The sequence below is a fragment of the Mustela nivalis genome, assembly GCF_964662115.1.
Source record: "Mustela nivalis genome assembly, chromosome: 15".
NCBI classification, from domain to species: domain Eukaryota; kingdom Metazoa; phylum Chordata; class Mammalia; order Carnivora; family Mustelidae; genus Mustela; species Mustela nivalis.
Window position 1 is genome coordinate 44,546,393 of NC_139034.1, and position 7,328 is coordinate 44,553,720.

A 7,328-nucleotide genomic window follows, 5' to 3' on the forward strand; every position below is an offset into this window, starting at 1 on the left:
CTCAAAATCAAACTCCTGGTATACTCCTCTAAACCTGTTTTCTTTTATTTCCTCCTCATTATCAATAACACCACCATCCATCCACCTGCCCGAGTCAGGAATCTGTGAGACTCTTTTATTTTCTTATTTTTAAAGATTTTATTTATTTATTTGACAGACAGAGATCACAAGTAGACAGAGAGGCAGGCAGAGAGAGGGGGGAAGCAGGCTTGCCGCTGAGCAGAGAGCCTGATGTGGGGCTCTATTGCAGGACCCTGAGATCATGACCCGAGCTGAAGGCAGACGCTTAACCCACTGAGCCACCCAGGCATCCCCTGTGAGTCTCTTTTTTTTTTTTTTTAATTTTTTATTTTTTATAAACATATATTTTTATCCCCAGGGGTACAGGTCTGTGAATCACCAGGTTTACACACTTCACAGCACTCACCAAAGCACATACCCTCCCCAATGTCCATAATCCCACCCCCTTCTTTCAAACCCCCTCCCCCCAGCAACCCTCAGTTTGTTTTGTGAGATTAAGAGTCACTTATGGTTTGTCTCCCTCCCAATTCCATCTTGTTTCATTGATTCTTCTCCTACCCACTTAAGCCTCCATGTTGCATCACCACTTCCTCATATCAGGGAGATCATATGATAGTTGTCTTTCTCTGCTTGACTTATTTCGCTAAGCATGATACGCTCTAGTTCCATCCATGTTGTTGCAAATGGCAAGATTTCATTTCTTTTGATGGCTGCATAGTATTCCATTGTGTATATATACCACATCTTCTTGATCCATTCATCTGTTGATGGACATCTAGGTTCTTTCCATAGTTTGGCTATTGTGGACATTGCTGCTATAAACATTTGGGTGCATGTGCCCCTTTGGATCACTACATTTGTATCTTTAGGGTAAATACCCAATAGTGCAATTGCTGGGTCATAGGGCAGTTCTATTTTCAACATTTTGAGGAACCTCCATGCTGTTTTCCAGAGTGGCTGCACCAGCTTGCATTCCCACCAACACTGTAGGAGGGTTCCCCTTTCTCCGCATCCTCGCCAGCATCTGTCATTTCCTGACTTGTTGATTTTAGCCATTCTGACTGGTGTGAGGTGATATCTCATTGTGGTTTTGATTTGTATTTCCCTGATGCCGAGTGATATGGAGCACTTTTTCATGTGTCTGTTGGCCATCTGGATGTCTTCTTTGCAGAAATGTCTGTTCATGTGCTCTGCCCATTTCTTGATTGGATTATTTGTTCTTCGGGTGTTGAGTTTGCTAAGTTCTTTATAGATTCTGGACACTAGTCCTTTATCTGATATGTCGTTTGCAAATATCTTCTCCCATTCTGTCAGTTGTCTTTTGATTTTGTTAACTGTTTCCTTTGCTGTGCAAAAGCTTTTGATCTTGATGTAATCCCAGTAGTTCATTTTTTCCCTTGCTTCCCTTGCCTTTGGCGTTGTTTTACTCTCTTGTGTACTGTACTCAGCCAGTCTGTACTTCCTTCAGACTCTTGATTGCCTATTTCTATTCACCTCCTTACCCATTTTATTCATTTTCCCCTCCATCTGAAACATCTTTTGTTTCAGCCTATTCACTTGTGAAGCTTTTATGTGTTCTTTGGGGGCTTGGCTTATATGCACCCCTTCTGGGAGGTCTTTTCTGACTCCCACATTTGGGGTAGAAGCTTTTCTGTGGTTTCCCTCACCACTCTATGGTTAACTTATCATAGCGTGGACTGATACTGAAAGGATGATATAAATCTTTCTTCCACTAAATTGCACAACACCTGAGCAGGGACCATGTCTTCAGAACTGTTGTATGGCCAACCCTGTCCCAGGTTCAGTGCTTGATATGATTTGTTGAATGAATGCTTTTGTATTTATCAATTAACCTGTCTTTTGCCTGTACTCTCAGTGGAGGATCGTCTCCTTTGATCGATGGCTCGTTATTTCCTTTTACATTTTCCATCCTCCCTTTATCCCTCTTGTCCCTTTAGCTCCACTGCTTTTCCACTTCCTTTCTTCTCTTCCTCCTTTCTGAAATACATATTGAGTACTTGCTGTATTCCAATAACTGTTCTTGTAAATTCTTTCTGCTATTTCTTCTCACCTTCTGCCTTGGAGTTCTCCTTTTGTTACTTTTCTATTTTTACACCAAGAATGTGGCTGATTTGGGGGACCCCTCTTACCTAGACCTGTCCCTGTACTAAGTATAGCAGGAAACAAGGCTTTGTGTGGAATCAGAGATGTGCAGCCTTTGACCCATGCTGATGCACGAGTCTTGCTTTATTTTTTTTCTTAAGCATATAAACATATCTCAGTGAACGATCTACTAGGCGCCTTCTAGAGGAATGAACTTGTGAGGAAAAGGACACTCAAGCTCTCTGTTGAGTTTCACAGCGTGCCAGTAGATGTGAATGTCACTGTCTCCGACATCACAAATTATGAAGACTTAGGTGACAGTGTTGTGCTGGTAAAGAAACTCTGAAAAATCATCTCTGATTTACAGCATTTGCCAGTTTGTGTGGTATCAATATTCCTACCGTGGTTGATTTCAAGCTAGCCATATAACATCATTGAATATGGAGTTGGGAAGCGATGGGTAGAACCGACTCTTGCTGACTGGTACCAGCTGGCCCAGCTCATCTGTGTCACTGCTGTGTCAGGGGGCACAGGCTCTGGGAACGGGGTGCTGGGAAGCTGTTATTAGTTTAACCAGCACCTTGTTCTCTTTTTCTGAAACTTGCCCTACCCCCTGGCAGCGTTGTCAGCTGGGTTATCCTGATGGGACTGGAAGTGCTCAACTCAACCTGGGCCAAGCAAAGTACTTTCTAACAAACTTAGATTTGGAATTTGGCTGATTTCATGGACAGAGATGTAGATCAGGAGTTACAGTAGCCATTTGCTTTCCACAGACTTAGGATAGAAAAACCCATCTGCAGCAAGACAGAAGCAGCAACAAGATATATGAGGAAGGGAGTGGCTGGGTTTCTACATCTCCGCAGTATCTGAGATGAGGAGTACCTCTGTGTATAGATATGAGAGACTGCCCGACCCTCCCTTGCTTTTCTTAAGCTAGCTAGCACCATGTTATTTGAAGATAGAGATGTTAATAGTACAAAGGATCTGGCTGAAAACCAACAGTTATGTCTTTCTTTTCTGTGTTAATCCTTCCCAGTATTTGTTTAGAAATTAAAAACTAAAATAATAAATTTTTGATTATGGGTTTTTTTTTAAAAAATGTATATATTTAGTTTTAGACCCCACCAAAACAATGGAGTGTGATTCACCTAGAAACAGTTTACAGGACTAATAATCTAATAATGAATAAGCAATACAATTTCTATCCATGATGCAGCTGTGTTGTAAAGTTTCAAATAAAAAAAAAAAAAGTTTCAGATAATCAATTTATAAATTTGTGGCTTTTACTTTTAGAAAAACATTTATTTAACCCATAATATGAGTTGCAAAATTGTTTCCAGATCTCTATAAATTATAAAATATAATTGAGTTCCAGTTACATAAGAGGTGAACATTTTAACTAAACTATTACTTCAAAATACAATGTGTTAAAAGTAATTGTTACAGTATAGGCACCAATGAAAAGAAATATTTTGGCATAGGACACAACCACAACTTATTCAAGTGTCCATATTATTACAGAAAAAGAGGAGGTAATGGCCTTTTGACAAAAAACTGTTCTTTACTTGAAGAACACTTTTTTTCTGATATTTGGCAATTATTCAGATCTTTAAAAATGACTTCTGTACAAAAACAAAACTGTGCTGATCCAAACAATAAAATATTAACTGTAAAGACTACAACAATAATTCTACAACTATTGAAATGTAGGCCCAGTTCAGGACCTAGGCAGGCATAATATTTATACAGGAATTAAAAAAGAAAAGGTATTACCCATGTAACAGTACCATAACTGAAAATTAACTATACGGTCTAATTTAACTTTGCAGGAGCAGAAATCAGCCTGTACTATGGTTATTTTCATATGAACGAGAAAGTGTTAATTGCAATAGTCTTTCAAAAATGAACACATGATGCTTATGTACTAGATGATTATGAAAAACAAAAATGTACCAATAGTTTATAGGACATTTCATTCCCATGACAAAAATATGCTGGTGTGAGTTATACTCATTCCTGTCAATCAGGTATTTAATTACATGATTTTCAGCTTTGTTTAAGCTCCCAAAATCCAAGCATATAATATGAGATATGAGTTGAGGATTTTAAAAATGAAGCCTGGCTAATTCCCTTAGTATTGTTAAAAACCCCATCCATGGCTAATTAGTATTGCTTTAAATTTCCACCCATGTCAAATAGGGTTAATTGCCTCTTCTAAAAGAGAAGGTTAATACTTCATACCAAGGGGTACCTCTGTTGCCTATAAATATTTCAAACATATGGCTCTCAAATGTGATTGTCACTGAGCTGCCCGGGAGATCATCCGAACTTGGTGAAAAAGTCAATACTTTTCCAGGTCTCGTTTCCAAGAGTTTATGAAAAGCCTCTCTTTTAAAAAGGTATGACTTGTTTCCACCTCCCCACCAATAGTCACTTTTAGCCTGAAGTAACTGTGGTGGGTTTCTCTGGTTCCGTATGTAATAGAAGCCAATAATAAGTTCCTTCGGGCGATTCATCTACTGAACACTTTCAAAAATTTTCAATTAATTTCTTTACTATTTTATCTGTGATGCCAGGACAGGCTGCTTCTGCCACAGGAATACTGTTCTCGAGTTCTTCAATTGCTTGATTCCTGCTAGTGTTATCCTCAACCCACTTTTCAAGTTGAGCAAACAAAGGTGTGATTATCATAGACAAACAGCTCAGGGTTTGCACAAGATTTTGTTCTGCCCCATTCTGTGGTTTCTTTGGATTGGGCTTTCTTTCACACGATGGTAAAGCTCCATTTAGGAGGAGTATTATTTTCTCTGCTGGTGGATTCCAAACCAGAGCTCCCAGAATCAATTTCATCATCACTGTCCTGTTCTGCCTTCCATCTCTTAAATTGAGCTATCAGTTTGGTCAGATAAGAAGTCTTCATTGAGGCGTGCCTGGGGGAGGGCTCAGTCATTAAGTGCCTGCTTTCGACTCAGGTCATGATCTCAAGGTCCTGGGATAGAGACCCCCTTTGGTCTCCCTGCTCAGCGGGGAGCCTGCTTCTCCCTCTCCACCCTGCTCCTGCTCTCCCTCACTATCTCTGTTGCTGTCTCTATCTCTCTCTGTCAAGTAAGTAAATAAAAATCTTTAAAAAAGAATCTTCTTTGAATTTTTCCACAATGAATTTATGTTTCAAGAAATTCTTTAGCTGCAGGACGAAATGATGGATCTTTGTTCAGGCAAGTGTCAGTAAACTCCTTGAAGGACTTAGTAAAGTCTCCAACAAGAGTTGGAGGACCGTTTTTTGGAATAAGATACAGAACTCTCATTGAATGCATTTCAGAGTTAGGTGGCCCTCCCTTGGCTATTTCAATAGCAGTAATTCCCAATGACCAAATGTCAGCTTTTGAGTCATCAGCCCCCTGTTGGCTCCCCTTCAGGAGCCATCCAAAATTGTGTTCCAGCAAGAGTAGTCTTTTAAATACGTGTATCTCTCAGCTGGCCAGTAACTCCAAAGTCAGCAAGTTTATCATCTCCTTGTTCTGACAGCAAGATGTTGGCGGTTTTTGTGTCTCGGTGAATTTTCTTCTTTGAACGCAGATTTCCTTTAGCATGATATGGCAATCTGGAACTCCTGAAATGGACCCAGTGCTGAACAACCACCGCCCAGGTATTTCATTAGTTTCCATAAGTTTGAACGCTTTAAATATGATCCACAGTATTTTGTTACACATGAGCTGTCACACTGACTCAAGTTACTTCCTGCTGAATGTCTTCAGTTTGATCTTCGGGTTCCTCAAGGTCTACGGTTTTAATAGCAACCACTTGCTGGGTACAGTTATCAAATCCTTTGAAAACTTCTCCAAAGGAGGCTTTCCAGTGTGTTCTAAGGTGAAAAGTGCTTCTGGATCGGCTGTATTATTCTACATCCCGGGACCTTGGACAGGCACGGGCAAGCGGGCCATGAAGGCGACCGCAGCTGCGCATTGCTCCTGTGGTGTCCCGGGCTCAGACTGCTCTTCCTGGGGGTTTGGCGGGGGTGGGGTGGTTGGGGAGCAGTAGCTCAGTGGCCCTCTCAGATTTTTCCACCAGAACACACAGAAGTGGGGTGGTTGTTCCCAGTGGGGCTGTCTGGGACTCAGTCTTATCAGCTGTGGCCGCTGTGTGTGACTGTGGCCCTGAACTGGGCTCCACAGATGCCATGCCTCTGTGCCTCCCTGCTGTGTAATTAGAGGTTTAAAGGAAAGAACGTTTTTTGTTTTGTTTTTAAGATTTCATTTATTTATTTATTTGACAGACAGAGATCACAAGTAGGCAGAGAGGCAGGCAGAGATAGAGGGAGAAGCAGGCTCCCCAGTGAGCAGAGAGCTCAATGTGGGGCTCTATCCCAGGACCCTGAGATCATGACCTGAGCCGAAGGCAGAGGCTTTAACCCACTGAGCCACCCAGGCACTCCAAAAGAATGGTTTTTTTTTTTTTGTTTTTTTGTTTTTTTTTTTAAAGAGAGAGAGGAGCGAGACTGAGCACAGGCAGACAGAGTGACAGGCAGAGGCAGAGGGAGAAGCAGGCTCCCTGCCAAGCAAGGAGCCCGATGTGGGACTCCATCCCAGGACGCTGGGATCATGACCTGAGCTGAAGACAGCTACTTAACCAACTGAGCCACCCGGGCATCCTGAAAGAATGGTTTTTATATCAGAGATGTTCTCTTTCACTATACCAACTTCCAATAGGCTAGTGGTTTTCCAAGCCTCTTTCCTGGAATCCTGGCACCATCTCAACTGCGTCGGGAATGGAAGGACAAGGCCAGTGGGCAGAGGTCCAGGCTCCAATCATAACATCCATCAGAGAGGCTCTGGGCTTATCTGTTTCTAATTTTTTTTTTTTGTTCCATGTATGATTTCATTAAACAAATGTTTGCGCTGCTGAAGCCTTAGGTCAAATTGTGGAGAGATCAGTTAGTCTCCAGAGTCTTCAGTGCTCCCCTCCTGCTCCTTCTCTCTCTGCTGGGCATTTCTGTCTTCTCGAAGTCTTTATTCCATCTTTTCACTAGCTGCAGCTCTTGACCAAGGGACAGATAACTTAGAACTCAGGAGTTCGTAAGGTCAAAGCATTACGTTTCTAAGACTCCCTGCATCCCAGTGGAGGACAACAACCGAAAAGCAAAGATGCAGCTATTTTTATTTTTATTTTTTAAATGTATTAACATACAATGTATTATTTGTTTCAGG

General features: G+C 41.4%; 1 pseudogene across 1 annotated transcript; it reads right to left on the reverse strand.

Annotated features, from left to right (window-relative positions):
• Window positions 1-4,679: 4,679 nt before the first annotated feature.
• Window positions 4,680-6,065, reverse strand: LOC309849192 (serine/threonine-protein kinase 26 pseudogene; annotated as a pseudogene). Its single transcript has 2 exons — window positions 5,279-6,065; window positions 4,680-5,054 (listed from the first exon to the last, which is right to left on the reverse strand). The product of its transcript is annotated as a serine/threonine-protein kinase 26 pseudogene (transcript).
• Window positions 6,066-7,328: the final 1,263 nt, after the last annotated feature.